The following is a 21,956-nucleotide window of genomic DNA, read 5'->3' on the forward strand; positions in this document are numbered from 1 at the left end:
ACAGCAGCATAGCTGGCAGGGAAGGAGACTGACTGCTCCGGCAGGGTTCCCATTCGAGGGTATGTATATATCTCTTCTATTCATCTCTCTGGTTAAAATGCTGCTTCCTGCTTGACTTTGAAGTGAGATACAGCATTCTGTACTTATGTGACCTTGTTGTGATGCTCCATCTTGCTCAGATTTGCTAACAGATTCTGTGTCCACCCCCACTGCACTGCAATGATCAGGAAAGACACTCAGGCATGAAAGCAAAAGCTCTCAGCAATGCCAGCCAACAGTACTGTGCTTGACTATGTTCAAAGAATTTACAGGGCACTAGGCAGGCCCACATCTTCCTTGTTGTGCTGAGGAAGTCAAAGTGAGGGGACGTACAGGCGAGTGCCTAATTCATTTGTTTAACACTCTTTTTCTGATCCTGAGCAATCTTACTCTGTTCATATTTCCTGCCAGAGAGAATTTGCTGGTAGCCAAGAGAAATAGGATCAGACCCGCAGAGTTTCGAAGCCAGAAAACCAGTGATTGCTGCTGTTTCATCTTTCCTTTCCTTGTTTTTGTAAGACTTTCCCAGTACCCCCACTCCCTTTATATTCCTTCTCCTCTTAGACACCTTTCCTTTGTATTTCCTGGCTGTGGAAGTGCTGGATCTTGGTCCCTTACTGGGGCTGTGGCTCTGCCACCCCTCCTCCTCTGTTTCAGGAGGTTTCTGGAGTTCTGGAGGAACTGACCCCTTGGGGCTGTGATTCCTCCCGTGGGTAGAAAGGCATTTCAGACCTCCTAGAGCCCTACACTGATGAGGAAGGCAGCCTAAGTGGCCAGCTTAATCGTGTAAAAGGCCAGGGCTGAGTGTGATTAATTCCAGCCATTGAATCTCATCTTTGTGCTCTTATGGGATGTTTTGTACTAGAGCTTTTCTCTCCCTCTTATCACTGATTGTGAACCATCCGTGCATTCAAATGCTGAAAGTGTTCTTGAGTGTCTTTGTCCCCTGAGGCTGAACTGCTGCAGTCCTGTCATCTCCCAGTATTAATAATAATAATATATTCTATTTATAGAGCTTCAAAGTTTCCCATCCACCTTTGGGATAGAACATACCAACAGTTAGATAGTGCACAGCAACCCTAAACAACAACTTAAGACAGATGAGTGCATCCAGTTGAAGCTGAATATGAGATTTCATTTGGCAGAATTTAATTGCAAAAGTTATTAATTATTATTGTTGTTGTTTATGTAGCTCCAGACTCGAGAGCAATAGGCACTTTCTAAATACTACCAATAGGTAGACAAAAGCACAAAGGCATTATGATCATATCAAAGTAATTTGCAGAAGGCAGAATGTGCTAATAAAAATCCTCCCTTAGAGATTTTCCCATCTAGGACTCAGCTTAATCTGATGAATCGTCCATAATGCTAGAATCTGGACTCTTTTCCTGACTTTTCTATTGGTTCTTATTGTAACCTTTGCTATATAGTTTAGTTGCTTTGAATCTAAATCACATCTACACAAGCATGTTGCAGCCATTCAGCAAAAGAAATCATCTGATACAAGTATTTAATATAAATCTCTACGTGTTTTGCAGAATGGTTTAATTTAAATTGACAACTGTTGATTTCTTTGGTTGGGGTTTTTGTTTGGTTTGGGGTTTTGTTTGTTTTGTATGTTTGGTTTTGGCTTGTTTTTGTCTTAAGATACAGGACTGGGTGTACCTGGGGTGTGGCTCTAAAGATCATCACTACTGAGTGTGATGTTAGGTGCTTGCTAACTGTGGTACTGGCCACAGTAGAAACCCCTAAGATAACTGGTGAGTACTGTTAAAATCTCATGAATAGATAAGAGACTTTACAAACTAATGTGACTCACATCATGAGTGAAATGAAGGATTGTGTGAATGCAGTTGGATTTTTCATAGGCAACAGAAATGGTAGAGTCATGAAAGGTGCAAAGAAAAATGTGGATCCTGACACTGGAATTGACGAGTATCCAAAGTCAAAGAATGTAAAAATACTGCTGTTTAAATAACATTTAATTCCTATTCAGTTCTGTTCATGCTACCATTTCCTTGCTTTCTTCCTGTTTTCTGCATTTAAATTATTGACACTGAACTTCAGTACTTGATCTCCTGAAAGTCTTCACGCTCTCAGAACTTGCAGTATTTTTTTCTACAGAGATGTTTCATGCTTGTCATGCTCAGCTAGGCTGCAAAAAGACTATCCCAAGGTATCATTAGCATCCTTTCTGTGAGAACAGCACAAGCTCCATCTTTAAAACAGTATGGGAACAGAGTGTTCCAGCTCCTCACTCATGTCTCTAGGAGGGTTTCTCTTGATTGGAGCTGTCTCAGATACATCTGCCAGGCTGCTCTTGCAGTCAGTACTAATTTCCAAAATATTCAGGTTCAGCACATCAAATCATTTGAAATGTCTGGAGAGGAGTTGTCCTTCAGTAGGGCTGGAATATTGAAATCAATGGGTTTGTGATCCCAAGTGACAGGGACACTGTAGAAGATGTCATCAGTGGAGACATCAGACTTTTCCTCTTCATTTTGTTCTGTCTGCATACACAGTCTGTTAATGGATTGCAGATATACCCTGGCTTTGAGTAGTGTTGCTGTATTTTGAAAAAGCAATATTTTCTTGCAATAAAAATGCACTTTGAGGTTACCATGCTTAAATGCTTCAGTCTGTGCTCTACTTTGTGTGTAAACACTTCTGCTGAAATCAGTGAAAACATCTGCATGAGTGAAGTTATGGACATGCTTACAGCCTTGATTCTGCAAACGTGTTTAGTTTTGCTCCTAAGAAAAGTCTCTGCAGGAAGATAATTAATCACATATATTTTATAGGATTAAAACTTGTATCTGTAGTCATTTTATTATTTATCTTTTTGTCCAAAATATCTTTGTAAAATTTAAAGAAAACCAGTTGTGACTTTGAAAAAGTACAATATTTGTCTTTTTATTCTTATTACATTTTTATTGGAATATTTAATAATGTAAATTTTCTAATGAGTTCTGCAGACTACAACCCTTTAAAAAATGTCTGAAGTCAGTTGTTTTTGTTATCGTAATTCAAACCATATGCACTTTTCTGAATGGAAAGGGACTAAAGAATGGTTCTTTTATTTGCATTTGTCTCTGTGTTAATACCAGCCATTTTAGTATGTAGATTGCTCCAAAAGTAATGCCTCCTATTTATTTCCAGGAAAAGTGCAACAGATACAAAGAGCACAATAACGCTATTTAATAGAGCAAATTCTCAGCTATACAACACTGTTTTTCAATATAGTCACCACCATTGCTATGCATTTTCACCAGAGATGAGCAGAAGCCTGCATGCCACACTCATCAAACTCTGAATCAGTGAAGGTACCTCACGACCTCTGTCACCACTGCTGAAACTCACCACTCACTGTCTTTGACTTTGTAGGCCAACAGAATAAAATAGGAGGCATTACCCTCATATGAGCAACCTTGTATATTGGTACAGTTAGTTTCAGTCCCACTTCAGTTTCACTTTACTGCTAAGAGCCGTGTCTGATAACCAGGAACCCATCTGGGTAATCCTTAGTAAGGGTTTGTGACAAAATATTTAGGACCAACAGTCAGGCTCTCTTATGCTGCCCAGGCTTAGCTTCAGGCTGAGGAGCTGTCCCCAGTTTCCCAAGCCACTCAAGCTCCAAGGTAGATGGAGCCAAGGATGTGACAGCCAGGTCCTGGGCTACGGTAGATGACCCTGACGAATGCCAGGTGAAGAGCTGGTGCCTGTAGTGAATCTGTGCAACCACGCTCTAATTCTGATGGCTCCATTGCTGTTTTCTTGCTTTTCTGCAGCAGCTGCTTTCTATTCATTTGACTTCTTTCTTTCCAGTCTTATACAGCACTGCTCTGTACAGAAAACACATTTGCTATCTTTCAGAGCAGGTTTTTGCTGTTCTTGGCAGTTCTGTGTTTGCCTGGATTCTTCCTGCTAATCCTGATAATCTCATCATCACCATCTGTTGGCTTGTTAATCTTCCATTCAGGGCATTCAACGAAACCCTGAACAATTACACACTGGCTTTTTCTGAAAGGCTGGCCATCAAGTTCTAGTTCCCTCTCGCATGTTTCCTGTCTTATAGAGAGCCAATTTTAGATTATTTGCTGTCTTCAGTGCAACTTAAAGTTCTACCATTTTAGAAATACAGTAGTCTAATTCCTCAGATTAGTGGAATGGGAAAAAGCAAAAGGCTGCCTGTCCCAGTTAGCGCTCTGATCTGCTAATAGGCTGGAAACAGGTTGGGCAGCGGTGTCTGCTGCAGTTCAAGTGCTAGCGGTGCCCATGGTCCTGGCTTGGCAGCAATCTGGGGGGAAGGGCTGTGGGGAAGGCAAAGTGCTTTACTCAGGCAGAGAGCATTTCTCATGCAATGGAATGTTCAGGATATGCAAAACTGAAGAATTTTCAGGGTGTTTTTTTTTTTTTTTTTTTTTTTTTTTTTTTTTTTTGTGGTTTCCAGCACTTCTTTCCTGAGGAAGGCTTTGAGCTCAGAAGACTGTTGGTTTGGGAATGCAAATTTAAATGCCTTCCCTGTCTAATTCACATCTGGAGTCAGGTCTCTATCCTGAGCCAGGCTGATCTTTCCATCCCTGCCCACCAGTGCTCAAGCATGGAACAACACAGGCATGCTTCTGCACCCTCATATTTTCTGTGCAGTGCTCTGAGTTTAGGAGACAACATAAATATGCTTTGTTCCTGATGAGGAACTAAATTCTCATGTTTTCTTCTGCTATTTCCTCTTTTGGGCCCCCAGAAAGTATATTCTGGAAACCACAAAATGAAAACCACTGTGAGCAGGGCAAATTCACAAGCCTATAACAAGTTGTTCTGTTTTATCTTCTGCCTCTTGACTCCTCCCCATCCAGCAGAGCCCACACTCAAACAGTAGCTACTTCTGCAGTACCAGCTGCTCTGCAGTGTGACACAGCTCCCTCCCATAAAACATTGCCAATCCCCAAAATCTGCATGGGGTCACCCCTGCAAATGCTACCCAAAGCCCATCTCTCAGCTGCAGTTGTCAATGGCCCTAAGAAAAATGTCATGGAAAATCTTTCAAGCTGTTGTGTTAAATGCAAAGAACTGCACAAAATGTGGATGAGATCTGGAGAGGGAATGGAAACAATCTCAGTGGCTCCACAGTCTGCGGTGGTGAGGTACAGTACTCAGAGCTCTGGGCAGCCATGTGACATCTCCACGTTGACCAGACTTGTAGCTGGTTGGGTGCTCATATGATTCCCTAAAAATAGCAGCTTATGTTTCCCATCATTGCCGTCCAGCTATTTTAATTAGCCTGTGGTCTCTGGTTTTTGCTTTGTGATTTGTAAATAGGAAATATTTATGCTAGTCCAGCAAATCCACATTCCTCCCACCTCTTTTCTTAACTCAGATGGATTAGAGCTATGTTTATAAAATGCCTAATGCATTTGTCTTAGCATCTCTAAATGTCACCGGCTTTTCTGTAATGTTTTTTTCAGAGGACTAATTTTTAGGTCACTGCAGCTATTCACAGGTATGTTTCCTTCATCTGATGTTACAAGCCTGCTCATTTCCTAACCTTCACTTGGAAGTCTACTTCATTGCTCATCCTGGGACTGGCTGACACTCTCACAATTCTTGCTTATTGCACTGACAATTCCTGATGGCCAAAGTAAAGAAGAAAAAATTATTTCCAAGGTAAATTGTTGCCCAAACACAGATAGGTACCTGGCAGGTTTTTTGTTTTTTTTTTTTTGCTTAGTGGCTTATGTACTACAATGCTTTCCAGGATTGAACTTTTTTTTTTTTTTTTTTTTTTTTCAGAGTAATTTAGCTATCTTCTGCTCTTTAGCATTTTCCATAGTAGGTTTCTTTTAAGTCATATCTGTCTTCTGCTCTCATGTTCAACATGAAATTGCTGTGCAAAAAACATCTTTCTGGGGTTGTGCAGATATGATCAAGGTATGTGTTGCTGCTGTCTTACTGTCAAAAACATGACTTGGCTCCTGATTGCGGTATAATTTGGGGGAAATAGATAGGATGTGGTCATGACTGATGTCCTTGACAACATTTGTAACAAAGTCTTCAGGTCTTCAGAGTCCTTCAAGGGCAACTTCTGTCCCTGGGAGCCAACAAAGGGTTGCTGAGCCCAGGCCTGCCATTACAGGCAAGGCACCTCCCAGGGCTTTTAGTAGGGTGCTCGGGGCTGGAATCCAGAGGAGCCATTTCTGAGTCAGCTGAGACTAGGTGATAACTGACTGGGCAGCAGTGGAGAGAGCAGGTCAGGCTGGAGACATTTTTTTAAAATTGAATTTAAGGTAGAGCTCGAAAGATAGCACAGCCAACATCTGCCAGAGCTCACAAGTGCAGTCAAAGCTGAGATGCAGCAAAGATTGTTGGTGTCAGGAAAAATCTGATTTCAGGGAAGAATTATAGCTTTCTTTCCCTCTCTAAACCTCTCCTAATACTTTCAGAGGGCATACCAAAAACAATTTAGAGTTTGTATTATATTAAATAATGTATTGTAAAATTCTGAATTGTAAAATCAATGGTTTGTTTTTTTGGTTTTGGTTTGACCCATGCTGAATTTTTTTTTCAGAGCTTTCTTCTACAGAAATTTTTTGTTTTTCTAGGCTTCCTTCCAAGCTGCAATAAGGGCAAATAGGGAAAGATCCAATGACTTCATAAATCAGAATTTCTCTCCTTGTCAGAGCTCTAGAAGTCTCTGGCAAGGTTCTTACCTTGAAAAGTAGCCTTGGATGATGGCTGTGCAGGGGTGAAGGTAAACGCCCCTTCCAGCAGGTTGGAGAAATGGCTGCAAGGGAGCAGGCTGCAGGACTGCTCCTGTCTGCCCTCACTTAGGTCTGCTCTGCTTTGTTTGTCTGGACAGAAGTTTGTTTTGAACTGGGATGTGGATTGAGGCTGAATGCAGAAGAAGACAAAGGTAAAAAGGAATATGGCAGAGATCTATTTGTCATTTCCTGTGTTGCCAGGTGCAGCATAGCCTGTGTTAGCTAACAAGAGGTGCTAATGCAGTGTTAGAAGATGTGGCTTTAGTTTCTCTTTGCGTGGGAAAAACCTATCGCAAAAGCAATAACAAGGAAACTTCTGTCAGAACCCTCAGCCCTTTGCAGCCTCCTGCAGTTAGGGAAGGCCAGGGTTTGGTCTGAGCAGAGCTTTTGCAGAAAATCCACCTGCTTGAGGAAGCAGTGATGCTTTTCCACTTGAGAGAAAATGTGCACATGCTCAGACAAGCCCAGTGCTTCCTAAAGGAGACAGCAAAACTGGAGACTTCAACTCACTTTCAGTCTTTCTCTCTGCTCCTTCCAGGTGTAAAACGCAGAGATTGCAAGAGGAGGAATAAATTGAGCACCTCCTCCCCAGAAACTGTATTTCTATTATCAGAGGAGGTGTGTATTCAGATCAGCTTGAGCCTGGAAAGAATTTGGGTCTGCTGACATGCTGCAGGAATGGGACAGAAGTTGGCAACCACCTCCCCATCCAGACAGGTCCTGTAGCAGTGGAGCCCTCTTGCTGGCAAACAACACTGGGCACTTGGGCTGTTGCATGAGGGTAGGTGGAACAGAGCCTGGTTTGCACCATGACTCCTTGTTCCGCCCTGCAATGCTGCTGCACCTCTGGGCACATCCAGGAGCAGGCATGCAGGTGCTAGAAGCACCCTCAGAAAAACAGGCCTTGCAAAACTTCAGGGGGTGTACATGTGGAGCAGGTGAAGGTGTTGTTAGGCATTGTGGTATGTCTGTCCTTTGCCCAGAGACAAAGTTACTGCACTGACTGGGGTATCAGTCAACAAATCGTTCAGCCTGTGCCTGCCAGGTGAGGGCTGAACCTGTATTTCTCTGTGGGGCAAAAAGTGCTGTAAACAAACAACTGAAAACTCAATATAATCCTAATACACTTCTGGGATATGAAGTAGCCCCCTTGCTTGTCCACGCCAAGAGAATTATAAACCATTTACTTTCTACAGTCAAAGTAGTTTGATGCTTGCATTTTCCTAGTCTAGAGCGGCACGCTTTCATTTCTGCTTATAATCAGTTCAGTTTTTTGGTTTCCATGTACCAGGGACCTTCTGCATATAATTGGTCCATTATCCCATTGAGGTCTGCATAATACTGCTCCTGTGAGACTTGCAACTAAGGTAATGAAGAAAAACCTGGCTCCCTTACTAGGGAAGAATTCCATTCATTTCCCTAAAGAAAGTGTTAAGTGGTGGGATACAACTCTGGAAATCCTGAAAAAATACTGCTTTTGCATAAGGCTTTCATGTGAGTGCTCTCAGCCTTGCCAAGCATACTGAGTTTCAAATTTGTATGTGTGAGGAAGTGTGTGTGAAAAATGGAGTTCATTAAACTGCATACATTCATTTGCTATTGACATATTTGTGTTAATGGCCTTCTCATTTCACATAAATTTAGAATTTCAGTCCAAATAGCTGTCTACAAAAGTTCGATGTGATCTATTATTGCTCCACACTCACTGAAAGAAAGCAGCAGGAATTTTTGCTTTCTAACTTTCCTGGGAGTAGGGTAACAACATCTGTGTGCCTCTGGGTTGTGTTTGCTATGTGCTGTTCAGTAATTTTCCCCAGAAGTGGTTTTATTTTAATGGCAGGCCATCTGATCCCAGAGTCTCATCTGAGCACTGAATTTGCAAATATTTGTATTTATTATCGTCGTATTTGAACAAATATAATGCCTATCCTAAGATGTGAGCCCGATCAAAGCTGGAACCTGCACAGCACATTCATCATGCACAGCACTAGCCCCAGCTGCTTTCCCATGAGAGGCCTCTGTTGGATTTTCCAATCCCTCCAGCCACCCTTTCTGCAAGCATCCACAGTCAGTTTCCATAGGGGTCTTTTTAGTTGTTATTCAGCCTCCAAGCAGTTCACAAGTTCATGGGCTCACAGAAACTCGGGCTATACCTGCCTCTCTTCATAGATAGCAGGGATGGATTTATTTTTAGCACAAGTATTCCAGAAATACATTCCACCCTTCTTCAGAAATGTGTGGGAGAGACAGGGATACATATACAGACAGTTTTGCCTCCAGTAGTGTCAGTGGGTGCCTGAAAACTGCTTTTCCAGTGCTTGTTTTCATCCCAACCTGTTTTTGCAGAGTGCAGCAGTTCTCTTGGATGGTTCAGCTCACAGGGGCCATGACTTGTGCACGCACTGGATCTTAACGTAGGTGCTGTCATGAGTTACAGGTATGAGTAGCTGTCGGAGTGTACAGTTTGGAGCCAGAATTTCACAGAGGTGCCCTGATGTTTGGCAAGACCAGCATTTGGTTTGGGATGAATTAGCAGAAGCAGCTGAGCACCAAAAGCACAGACCAGGAGCCTAGGAGAGTGGCCTTAGCAACATCTTCCTGCTGAGATATGTGGGGAAAAGTACACCTCTCCCAGGTGGGAAAATCAAGGCTGAACGCTGCTTTGGGGAAGGCAGATCATTGCCCCTCCAAGGACAGGTGAGTTCAGGCTGCTCCTGGTTTGCAGAGAGTTACTGTTTATCCCAAGCCTTCCAAAGCTCGGAGAATCTCAAGCGGTGAAGACGGCATGGTTGCTGCCTTACTCATGCTGTATCAATATAATTAGCAGCTCTTTTTAAAATGCAGATGAACACCAGGCTCACATAGCGCCCTGCTCAAGCATGGAAATAGAAGTTGGGCCATAATCATAGGAGATTCTTTGTTTGCTGTGGGCTGAGGCTCAAGTCCAGAACAATGCTGAGCCCCAGGAGAAACCCATAACTCCAGCAAGAAGCTCTGCACCTTTAGCAGGGCACAGGGGGCAATCCACTGTTTATATCTGTGGTACAAAAACTGAGCTTGCTGACTTTGTGGCATACTTCCCCTATTATTCAATATCCTATTGCAGTTTGCCAAATGAAACCCAATGCTGGCATGTGCCTCCAGGAGGGCTGCTGATGTTGTTTGCTTTGGAAGGAGAGTGGAATGGGGTCCTTACTCTAAGAACTCTGGATACATTTGTCCAACTCTGATGATGAAACGAGCTATTTATGAAAAGGCATTGGTAGGACAGTAGTGTGTCACTCATGCCTGTATTTCTTACACAGTATATTTCATGGTGACCTTAATAAACACTTTAACTCACACCTGTAGGTACAAAAATGCGGTACTTTCAGGTTTGAATCACTGGCTGTAGCAAGCCAATTGCACACCATTACTTTCTGTATTAGTTATCTCTCAAGCATTACCACGGGCAAATCTGAATTAAAAATAGCTGATGACTGTTTGTTTCATCTGTCTGTTACTTGACACCGCATGGTTATTCCAATACGTATGTTTGCCTCTTCCCCACCATGATCTCCGTTTGGCTTCCCCTTGCCTGATAACTATTTAAATACATTTTACTAACTTTGGATTCCTTGCTCACTTCACCTGGCCTGGCAGGTCTGTGAGGACTCAAGGGTTAGCTCCTCCACTTTTCTTTTTTGATTGTTTATTTTTCAGTTACTGTTTCTGTTAAGATAACCATGTTCAGAAGAGAGTCTGAAACACATAAATAATGGGAAGTGCTAATAGTAAGCAGACTGCTGTAAAATGTGCTGGGGCTTTGACTTAAGGGAAGAAAGCGCAGCACTGTACTGTCCCTGATCAGGAAGCTGGAGCACTGAAGGTAAGGGGGAAGCATACGGGCATTTTTAAAACCTGGAAATGATGAAGAACGGTGGTGTCTGAGCGTGTGAATGTGAAATCGATCAGATGAGAGAAATCAAACAGCACTTTTATATTTTTTTTCAGTGATGAGAGGTGGAAAATTGTTCCGTTTGTCCAGCTTTTTTCTGCTCTTAAAAATGCTGGATTGCCTCTGAGAGTCTGTGTGTGGAAAAAGGCATACATATAGTATGCAGGGTATTATGCAGTGATTACTGTTTTTGACACAACTATTCAGTAAAGGGGGGTGATTTTTTTTTAAAGACTGCTAAATTGCTATGAAGCTCCATTTAATTGTCCTGCACATTTTGCAGTAAGCAATTTTAAGCAAATATGCATTGATATTATTTTCCAGATGACTACTGTCTAGAGATAAAATACTCCTACATACTTCAGTTATTTGTGTAGGGGTGTGAAGGCATTTTTATTTCTGGTACTTTTGGTTTTGGTTTTTTTTTGTTCATTTTTGGGGGTTTTTTTTGGAACAAATAGAAGAGAACAGTTCAAATATTTCATAGGCAGCAGTAAGTGCACTATAGAGCCTGAAAAAGTAAAATACTTCAAATACCTCAGCAGTGCTAAGAGGCCACTATAAATGACTGTGACTAGGACTTGTATCCACTTTTAATCACTGGAAAATTTCTTAAATGGCATAGGCTTCTCTGTGTCCAGTTGTTGCAGAACTTCTTCATCTGCCATCTGAAGGAACAACACGCAGTTAGCCTAGCACAGAACTCAGAGCAAAGCAAGAACGGGAATAGCTGAAATGAAGCTTGGGAACCCAAATCACTTGTGCTTTTTTCTATGTCCTGTAAATAGGCAATCCGGTTAGTTCTGAATAAGGAAAAAAATCCTCTCACAAGGCCATAGTGGCCAATTGAGGCTGACTTTGTCAGTTCTCAGTTAGAGATCCCTTGCTGGTATCCTGCCATTGTTGGTGGGGGAGTGGGAGGGAAGGAGAAGTGAGAAGAAATAAGGAGTTCCTTTTCTGCACAGACTCAAAGCTTGTGGTTCTTCCCCTTTAGTTCTTCAGAGAACTGCCCATGCAAGGAGCAGAAACCCCCAGTTAATTGCTTGGAGGATAGACTTGTGAAAAATACTAACAAACTAGAGATTCTCTGCATTCAGAGGCTTGAAACAAATTTCTCTGTCCTTCCATGCTTCCCACTGGAACAATATTTAAATTACATGCATTTTTTATGGCTTACTTAGCAAAACATTATTAACAAGTGCTCACCTACGAACTGGAAGGGCCCAGCCAAGTAAGGGCATGCAGGTATAACTGCATCCTTGTAGCACAAATCTGTGTACAAAGATTTCACTCTGCAGCCTTTTAATCCTATCTCCTTCTTGGAAATGTTTGTTTTGTTTGTGCTTGCATTACTTGAGCTGTGCAATACAATGTAAGACCAGTAAAAAGCCAGCTAAATCTATGGCCCAGCTTGGGAGAAAATACCACTGCATCAGTCTTTAATTTCTCCACTGGAGCTGGGATTGCTCACACAGAAAGCTGCTGGCAGAACGGAATTCTGCAAGTGATTGTTAGCTGTAGGCTTAGCTGTGCTGGCTTGCATGCAGCTGGGGTATGGGAGTGTGTACTGTGATCGGAGAGACTGCCATGGAGACCCTGTTTCAAGGCAGCTCGTAGGGAAACTGAGGCAGTACTGAAGCCATCAGAATACAGCCCTTCCCTGATCACCCTCTTCCTGACCAAATGAGCCTCTTTAGTCAGGGATAGAAAGCAGATACTTAATTACAGTCCTGGGTTTCTTTATTATTCATCTCCTGTGCTTGCAAATAATGATATACATGAAGGCATTAGCTAGTAATGATTTATCTAAATCATCCAGTAACAGTCAGACCAACCTTCCTGTGAGCTAAGCAGGTCAAATGTCGATGCATCTTTTTTTTCAGTCTCTCACATCGCTGCACTGCAACAGTTTCAGGGTTATTTTCCTTGTTGCTTAGAAAATATGTCTGAAGCTGTTTTGGTGGCAGAGCCAGGTACCTGAAGGCCACCCAACTCATATCTTCCAATTATAAAAGATAGATGAAAATTCTGTGAAATTCTGAGGAAAATCTCTAAAAGGGATACATGTGGTTAACATTTAGATACAGCTTTACACACAGTCATCAAACAGCAGTACCTGGCAATTTACAGCCAGTACAGACCCTCTGTCTCAGGTATGCCTCCACCAGGCTACAGCTGAATCAGATGTAAGTTGTCACACCTTCATGTCAGTTTGGCTTGACTGTCAGGTTCAGTGCTAACTGTTGTACAGTTCTGCACACTTCTGATGCTTCTGCTCCGTTGAGGTGTATTTCAGGGTGGTTACAGCGTCACTGAAGTTGCTGAGTGATGCTACTGAAGGAGCTCCTCTGGGCTATCCTCTCCCAAGCCAGTCATTGACCTCCCTCTTGGGAACAAGGGTGAATTCTGCTTAAAACTTCATCTTTTCTTGTTCTTTCTCTCTTATTTTTACATAACCATTACAAGATAATCTCAAGAAATGCCTTAGCATATGCATTAACTGTAAAAGAATGAAGAAGGGCCTTAGGGACACACTATTAAATCATGGCAATGAATCAATGCCTGAATAAGAAAAAGGAATCTTCACTTCCCAGGAAATAAAAGAACCCATTTCACATTGAAGAGGGAATTGTAAAGGACTTTCATCTTGTTCATGAGGAGACCATTAGATGGCTTTTTCCCCTCAAAAGGAAGAAAATATTGCAGCCTCCAGAGGTACCAACTGGAAGCACAGGTGGGTGGCCCTCTCAAAGTCCTCCAATGGGTGGGAAGCTGTCAGACTGACTCCCAGGTAGCAGGCATGAGTTTGTATTATGTCCTTCAGCTGGAATGGCTCTGCTATCATTGCAAATGATTGAGGTGCAGTTTGTCATTGCAGAAAAGATGTTAAGCAAATGGATGGCTCTGTGCTTGAGTCATATGTTATGGCATGTACAGAAGTGTTATTTTCTGCCTCCACATCACTTGCTCAAGAACTGAGCTCTTTTGACTGCACTTGAGTGCTGTAGCAAGGTATAAGTAAGAAATCTCTCTCTTTCTGCAGCCTGAGCCAGAAAACCTTGAAAACCAAGGCCTTCACCTTTTCTTCCCTGCTCAGATGTATGCCCCTATCCCCTGGTCTGAACTGTTCTTGGCGTCTGATTTTGTCTGCGGGGATGTTAGTAGGGCAGATCTCTGTTTCTCTAGATTGGTTCTGCATCATTCTGGATGTTGTTAACAGATCATACTAATGAGCCTTGGCCCTGCCTTAATCTTCTGTAAAGACAAAAAATAGAGATTGGCTGGAACTGATGAATTCATTCTGGTGCAAATCTTCAGTGACGAAAATTAAACTGGGGCTTGATTTTAGTGTGCTTAGATAGTTTACAGGGTATGAAAATCATCATTTGTTACTCAGGTGTTTGAAGATGAATAAAAACTGGGTATGTGAATTCTTGTCCTCCAGTTATGGACAGTTTCCTCACTGATTGCACCCTGGCATTCAGAGAGGCAGCCTTAGCTGCTACTCAAGGGAGCCTGTCTGTGGATAGCAAGGCTCACAGTGCAACTGGCAAGCATTGTGCCTGTCACAGGTTGCCACATGCTGATATTCACCTCAATTCAGTGTTGTGTCTTCTCTGCTCTTCTGTTGTGTGTTTGTGTGTGTCTTCCATGATAGGTGTTTCTCAGGGATACTATTAGTTGCACTGGATTCTGGAGACAATGTGTTGCATATTGTTTTGGGTTACCTCTCGAAACACAATCTGTGAACATCTGTGTCTCACAAAGCCTTTGGGAAGTTCTGCGTGTTTCCAGAATCAAGACTGATGTATCTGGAAGATTTCTTTAGTAACATATGATGGCTATTTCATGACGTTACATGTCATGTGGAATTCACTGGGTCACGTGGAAAAAACTGGATCACTACTTAGAATATGAACTCTAGCACCTACATATGGCTTGATTTTTTTTTTTTTTTAATTTAATAGAAAATAAGTAGATAATGCTAATCGCTGTCCAGAAGATACACCCAGAAGATAAAAAGGAAAGGAGCAGGTGAGACCATCTGTAAAATCTTGTTTTCTGCAAGCCTGTTATTTCCTGAGACTGTATCCTATGTGAGTGGGTGCAGGTCAGTCTCTCCTTGCCTAGAGGGTTCAGTGGTCTGAGTGTAAACTTGAAGGTGCAGATGGTATGGTAATGCTTTTACATGTAATATCATTACAATTTTCTACTGACTAAAGTTGGGACTGTCCAGCACACTCCTTTACGAGGTAACAAGGTTCTCTCATCCATGTTTTCCCTCTTCCCTCATCTCTAGCTATTGCAGTACTGCAGTACTCTACTGCTTTGCTGTAGGGATATCTCCTTTCCTGCGCTCAGAAAGTAATAACTCAACTTTCATCCTCTAAGACTTGCTTGAGTCTAAATGAAAGGAGGTGAATAACTGTCTAATTAGCCAAAATCCTGTCAGTGCTCTATAAAAGGGCAGTACCAATACAGTGTCAGTCATCACTTTGAACTGACGAGGAGGGCTGGACTTTTCACAATCTCAAAAAGAGATACAGGTGTCAGGAACCTGAGGAGGACATGGGGGTTTTGCAGTATGACAGTCACCTGCAGATCTGCCTGATTTTCACTATATAATGTAATGCTAAACTGCATCACCATACTGAGTTGAAGGGTTTTATACCATAAAGCTTCTTCCTTGCTCTTGCAGCAGCTTGTGATAAACTACCATGCTCTAGGAAGGGCAGTAGAAAGACACTTTTTTTGCCTTAACAGCCAAAGGTTAGGCACCTCTTCTGGGATTCAGAATATAATGGTTAGGTTCCTTGCCCTGCTACAGTTGTTTTGTTTGATCTTGAGCAAGTTAATCAGCTGAAGTTGAGTATTCGCTACTGAAGTGTAAATGAGACAGAATTCCTTCTTGTACAATGAGAGTTTCTATGGATAACTATGAGGTGTACACATACCGTTTTACTGGGGAGCTGTATAAATATCCCGGAGTATAACGACTGGTGTAGTTGCAGACAGTGGCCTTTTCCAGTCAGACATTTAATACCAAGAGATTTATTGTTTGGGTTCAGTTGCTTAACTGTCACTTGTCTCTGTTGGAAGTCATGGAAGGAGCACCATGCTCTTGCCTAGTGATTCTTATAGAGTTGTACTGTTTGTCAAGTGCAGTACCTGCCCAAGTTATGTGCCTTGCACCTTTGCCTTTTTCCATTCTTTCGGTATGTTAGTGACTCTACAAAGACAAGGGACAGGGCTCAGGTAGTGGAAGAAGTGAGCAGGGGTTGCAAGAAGGCCTCAGTTCAAGTGCAACCCTGTCTGAGAGACATCTCTTCCTTCTAGCCTAGACAGGCCTGTTGACAGGATGGGACATATAGAGGACACTGGCAACCTAGAGAGCAGCTGGAAATATCCGTTGGGTCTTTGCCATTGAACCAGAAGGAGAAAAATAGATTTGCCATAATTCTCCATAAGTATTGCAAGGAGTCTTTGTTCCTCCCATTTTTCTTCATGGCTCAGTGCTTAAAGGTTTGCATTCTGAACAGAAGAAATAAACATTCCAGCTGAGGCCTGGAAAAGGTTCTCTCTGGAGGCAGAACACAGAGCAGGGTACGTAACACATGGTCATCAGCTGTGTATATACCTTAATTGCATTCATGCTTCTACTAGGCTGCAACAATCTTCTTTGAGCTGCAGGTCTGATGAGCCCCCAGTTCCAGATAGCAGAAACACCAGCTTCAGTAGAACTCACAGAGAGAAAATGGCTTCAGCTGTTTTTTCTTCAGAAAAATAGAAACTATTTTGATTAGTTTGATTAGCACAAAGAAAATAATGCTCATATTTATTTTAACAGTACTTCCTCTAAAAAAATAGTTGGAGTAGATTTTTATGATCATTTGGAATATTTACTTAGGGAAACTTCAAAACAAGACCACATTCCCTATCACAGCACCCTCAGGATATTGTTTGATGCAGGAAATAAAATGAGCATTTTTAATTAATGCAAAACTGCCCTCTCTGAGTTAAGAACAGTAATAATAGACAGTTTTAACTACTCAAATATATATTACGTGCTACTTCTCATGGCCTGTCATGTCGCACAGTGGCAATTCAGTCTGGGATTGCACCACGTCTACCGCGCCACTCTCAGATCTAGATACTCTGGTTATAATTGCAGAAAATATCAAAATTACCACAAATACGTTCTGGCTATAAAGGAGACAATTTGGTAGCATAGCAATTTACTATAAGTTCCAAATCCTATTCCTTCACGTACTGGTTTGAATGCCACATGGGGATGAGGTTTGGCTCTGGAGAGATGTTGGATTTCTTTTTACTATGACTACAGTTACTTCGGTAGCCTTCTGGATAATGCACCAGTGTCGGCTTAGGAAGTAGATGTATTTTGAGTCACCAATTCTGTTCTCAGTTATTCTACTGACGTCAGTAACATGACTCTAGATTTATACGAGTGTAACTGAGAACAGAAGTTGGCCCAAAGTCAAGAACAGCGTCTCCTCTTCTCTGGCCCAGGACAAGCTTTTTGAGACACAATTGCTAGGCCAAGTTCTCAAGGTGAATGGACCCCAGTCTCCAGTGGTTGATCTTTGCAATGATCAGATGCTGGAATAGCTAAAGTCACCTTGTTCTATGCTCTTACTTCCTTTCAATGTTTGAAGACTGCACTGTAAACTGTGCAGACCCAGTTCTCCATCTTCTTTTGGTTGTTGCAGGTATTTGTACTTCAGCAATGTAGTATCTCTTCTACCAAGAAGGTGAACACACTTTGTCTGTTCATTATGACCACAGAGTATAAATGAAAGTGATCTTGCTGGATGAGAGAAAGGAAGACTTGTGCTAAGAGCTTTTACCTTTTAACTGTCTTAATCCAGAAATTGCCTTTCCTGATCGACTGGGGAAATGTGGCTGAAGTGACACTGTCTCTCTTGGCAAGCAGCTTCTCTCCTTTCTGAGGGTGCTGTGATCCTTCCCCCAGAGCTTATGCCCTGAGTAATGGTCAGAAGAAGCAGTGCTCGTGGAGATGCCCAGGCAGCAGGACAATTCAGAGGGGAGCACTTAGCTCTAATACAGCCCAGGATGACCAACAACACATGCACTCTTGGCAGCTCTACTACCCAGTAGTCATTGATCTCTGGGTTTGGGGCTTCCTTGTGGATGGATGCATATACAAAGAGCACTACGTAAAGAAAACAGCTCACAAAGATGAAGAAAAGTAGTAAACCTTCCCTTCCCGTGCTCAGGGGGAAGCAGTGCTGATGACTTCAGGCTGCTGTGTAACTTGCAAGGGTGCTGCCAAAATGCCACTGAGATGGAAAAACATTTCAGCCAAATAGCAGCCCATGGGGGTGTGGAAGAACAAACCATGCCTTCATGTATTGCAGCAGCAGTGATGTCACTCTATACAGCCAAGTTTGCTGGTTCACCCAGCTCCTGCCTAGTGAAAACAGTTGACATTCAGTCTGTGCCAGGCCAGGAATAGTCTCTGTAACTTAACCTCCTCATCACAACTTGCTAGACACTTAAAAGAGCCACTGAAAAAGTTCTTTTTCTTTTTAAAAGGGAAGGAGGGTTAAATTCTGATTAAACTCCTTGAAATCTGTACATTTGTGCAAAATTTTTCAGTAGCTTACATCAGATGATACCCAGTGCCTGGTATCTGACATGTTCCTCAGCATTTCCCAAGGAGTTTCGTATGTTTAGCTTTGCTTTTCACTATGCGGAAATTGAATAGATTAAATTTACATATCTGAAATTTTAGAACTGAGTAAATACTGAGCTAAGCATAAACACTGCATCTTACTTGCAGACTGCTATATTTGTCCAAAAAAAGTAGAGAAATATGATTTTATCAGATAACCAGACTGTGAATAGTTTCTTTCCTCAGCAGTTCAGAAGCTGCCATCATACCTATGTAAATGATAGCCAGACCAGTACAGTGCTGTTGTTTCAATCCCGTCCTTGCAGTGACCTGTATCTTGAACGTTTGAAGAGGATACATTTCCCCACTTTAAACACTACACTGCCCCAGTACTAACAGTATGGCCTGCTGAGACAAGGATCTTCACAAAGGGTTTCAGAGACAGAGACTAGCCTACTTCAGTCAGCAGCATTGAGTAGTTTTTATAACAGTGACTCCATCTAGGAAAATAATTGCTGGGATTGCTTCATGATCCCTGTGTTTATTGTTATCCTACTCACTTTTCAGCAAATGTTCTCAGTTTACAAGGGACAAGATGTCTCTTCAGACCTCTGCCCATGAGATCTGAAAGCCAAGCTTCTTCCTAGTTCAGACATCACCACCAATAAATAGTGATAAGCATTGTGCCACTGGAATTTAGTCAACAGCTCTGTTGATGAGTGAGCCAGAACATAATCATATGCTCCCACAGCTGTGTTGGCTTTGCACAGTTAAGAGTACCACAGAAGCCGTAAAATCATAATTTAACCTCAGAGCAAAGAGATAACTCATCACATATCTCTGTGGTGAGGATGTTCTTCTACATCTGGCTGCAACCAAATGTGTCATTTTTCTCTTTCTTTGCTTTTACATATACATTTTTTAGCCAAAAAACTTTAAAAAGACCATAAAAATTTCTGTTGGGTACAGGGTTGTCCTTAAGATAACAGTATTCTCAGATAAGGTGTAGATGACCATCCCAGTGAGCAAGTTCTTGCTCCTTTCTCCAGGCTTTTTTATGGCTGCTGCAGGTTTACGCAGAAGTTTCCTCAGAGGGGGCTCTTATTTCAGGAAAATCTACTGTACCTACTCCTATATCCTACTTGCCTTACCTTAGTGCCAGGCAGTTTTCCCTGTGGGAAATAAATATTGACATGCAAGGGTTAGATCCAGGGCTCTGCACAGCTAAAAGGAAGCAGCCGTCTGTGTCCAGCATAACTGAGCTTTCCTTTAGCGTCCTTTGACTTGCGTGTGGAAGCACAAAGATTCCTTTTTTTACTGCCCCTCACTACACCATCTGTCTATGTTTCCTCTCCTTTACAACAGAGGCAGAAAAAAGGATGGGCTTTCAGGTCTCAGCATCTTTACTTCCTAGTCTAGCAGATGGACCTCTGTCTATCGCCATTGGCAGCAGATAGTCAGATGCATCTGGAGTGGAAATACACATTTTCCTCTGCAGCCCTTCTGAAAGGGTGGCACAACTGGAAGGCAGAAAGCAGCAAGGAAGAGGCCATATGGCACAACCCTCTGCTGAGGCTACCAGTGTTGAAGGTTGTGCCAGTTATTTGCTAGGAACCTGATTCCTACAAGCTACCAAACCTTCAAGTTATCAGGTTATTATCATTGTGACTCTTTTGGTAAGAAATCCTCTAAGTCACTCCTGAAATGGTTGTAAAATGTGAATGAACAAATGAATGAATGAGTATAGCGTGTGAGAAGATCTTTATCCCATGCAAACAAACGTCTTCAATGTTTTCAAATTACAGAATTCACGTAAGATCAAAAATGCTGGAGATTGGAAACATCCCAATAAACTACTTCTGCCGAAGCTACCTCATTGGATTATTTTTACCTCCTCACTAAAGATGCTTGGAGATGAAACCAAATACAAGCATGAGAGGAAGTTCCAGAGATGAGAAGCAAAATTGGCGGGTATGCACCTGTATTTCCAAAAATTACATGGAGTGATAGAAACAAAACTCAGTTTTGAAAATCTTTGTACAGCATAAAAGGAAAAAGCTAATTTTATTTCTGGTGCTAATCTAATTTAGCTCTTCTAAGTCATTGGGATTTTATGACTGGGAGGACAAGAATCAAGATTCACTATGATAATTTCAGTTTATAAATGCGTTGGCTGAATTTTTTAAGTAGAGAAGGAAGGTAAGGAGCATTTTCATTTGAAGAACTGTGTCTGAGTAACTCAGCTGAGAAATCGCAGTTCCTCTGGTTTTTCACATTTGCTAGTACTGAGGCCTCATAGGGAAAGATGTGCCATTTCCAGGAGTCTTACAGATCTGAGCCAAAGTGGAGATGTGGATCTGGACAATTGGAGGAGCTGAATTCTGTATTTCATTGCTCGGTTCTACAGTGGATCCAAACTCTAGGTGAGGATGGCCTCCACCTGTATAGAATGGATAGATGGATGCTAATTTGGATGGAAACTTCGGTGTTTCAGCTCATTACAACTTAATTATGAAATTCCCCTGGGAAATGGAAATACAGATCAGACTTCCTTTAGGGAGTGGGTTTTATCTAGCTCCTAAATATGCTTCTAAACTTAATGTCACTGTAGTTAGCCAATAGCCTGCTCAAGCTGTTCAGTCTGAGAATACTTATCTGAATTGCTAAGAAAGTAAACCATGAAGGGTTTTAGAGTATACATTTCAAGCATAGCTGAAGGGTCTACTGCTTATATTCATTCCACCCAAGGATTCCCCCAGTCTGTCTCCAGATTGATGTAAAGATAGACCTTGATGTGGACCCTGCTTTCACACTGCAGTCAAAGATTAAAGGAAGACTGATATTTTATAATTGTGTTGAATGGGTTATCGTTCACTGCCATCAGTTCTGGAAGTGAAACCAAATGTTCCCTGCGCTCCCTTACTGGGACTTACAGAGTCCCCTAGACGCTCCTGCCTTCTGCTGGCTAAACTGATATTAGCAGCCTCTTCGGTTTCAATACATCAACCCAACCATATCTGAATATGGGTGGCTAAAGCATATTCCCTCAGCAGTATTTTCTTGGAACACGTAATGCACAGCAAACTACTTTTTATATTATTTTTTAATGCTTTACTTACAATGCCATTCTTTTTTCTCATGCTCAGGCTGGTAATTGTCAAAGCAAACTTGACTGGTACAAAAAGGCTCACTTCTGTAGACATAGTGTGTACTGATGTACACTGACATTCTTTTTCTGAATTTACTTATTCATCCTGGCCAAAAAAAGCCAACCTCCACAGCATTTGAAAGTGTTGGAAGTAAGCAAAGGAAAGTGAAATTTGGCTCTTATGTCTTTAAGAACTCAAGTAAGGAATTGTAATGGCCTTTTTCAGTAACTAATCTATCTACTGCAAACTACCCAAATTGACTGAAATAATAATTGTTTTTCATACTGTCTAACATGTTCCTAGCTTTTTTTTTTTTTAAGTACATATAGCAACAAATTAGTCAGTGGCCAATCTATCTAGAAAATAGTCTTTTTCTAATAATATTACTATATAAAAATGATAATTCATAATCTGTCTTT

General features: G+C 41.8%; 1 protein-coding gene and 1 long non-coding RNA gene across 9 annotated transcripts in view; one reads left to right on the forward strand and one right to left on the reverse strand.

The window, feature by feature from the left end:
• The window catches only part of C5H10orf71 (chromosome 5 C10orf71 homolog), a 27,875-nt gene continuing 5,919 nt past the window's right edge, over positions 1 to 21,956 (forward strand). The window contains exons 1-4 of one of the 8 annotated variants that reach the window (XM_048946013.1): positions 10,337 to 10,665; positions 13,329 to 13,468; positions 14,703 to 14,769; positions 20,194 to 20,359. The gene's annotated coding sequence lies outside the window, so the exon portion shown is untranslated. Of the gene's footprint in view, positions 60 to 5,516; positions 5,540 to 9,059; positions 9,495 to 10,336; positions 10,666 to 13,328; positions 13,469 to 13,697; positions 14,770 to 20,193; positions 20,360 to 21,956 lie in introns of those variants that run through there. The other 7 variants (XM_048946014.1, XM_048946012.1, XM_048946018.1 and 4 more) reach the window with 7 other exon arrangements.
• LOC125693759 (uncharacterized) overlaps positions 14,782 to 21,956 on the reverse strand; it is a 14,737-nt gene continuing 7,562 nt past the window's right edge. Inside the window, exon 4 of the long non-coding RNA XR_007377240.1 lies at positions 14,782 to 16,508. This is a non-coding gene — a long non-coding RNA (uncharacterized LOC125693759). The remainder of the gene's footprint in view (positions 16,509 to 21,956) is intronic.

This window comes from Lagopus muta, chromosome 5 (assembly GCF_023343835.1).
Source record: "Lagopus muta isolate bLagMut1 chromosome 5, bLagMut1 primary, whole genome shotgun sequence".
Lineage (NCBI taxonomy): Eukaryota > Metazoa > Chordata > Aves > Galliformes > Phasianidae > Lagopus > Lagopus muta.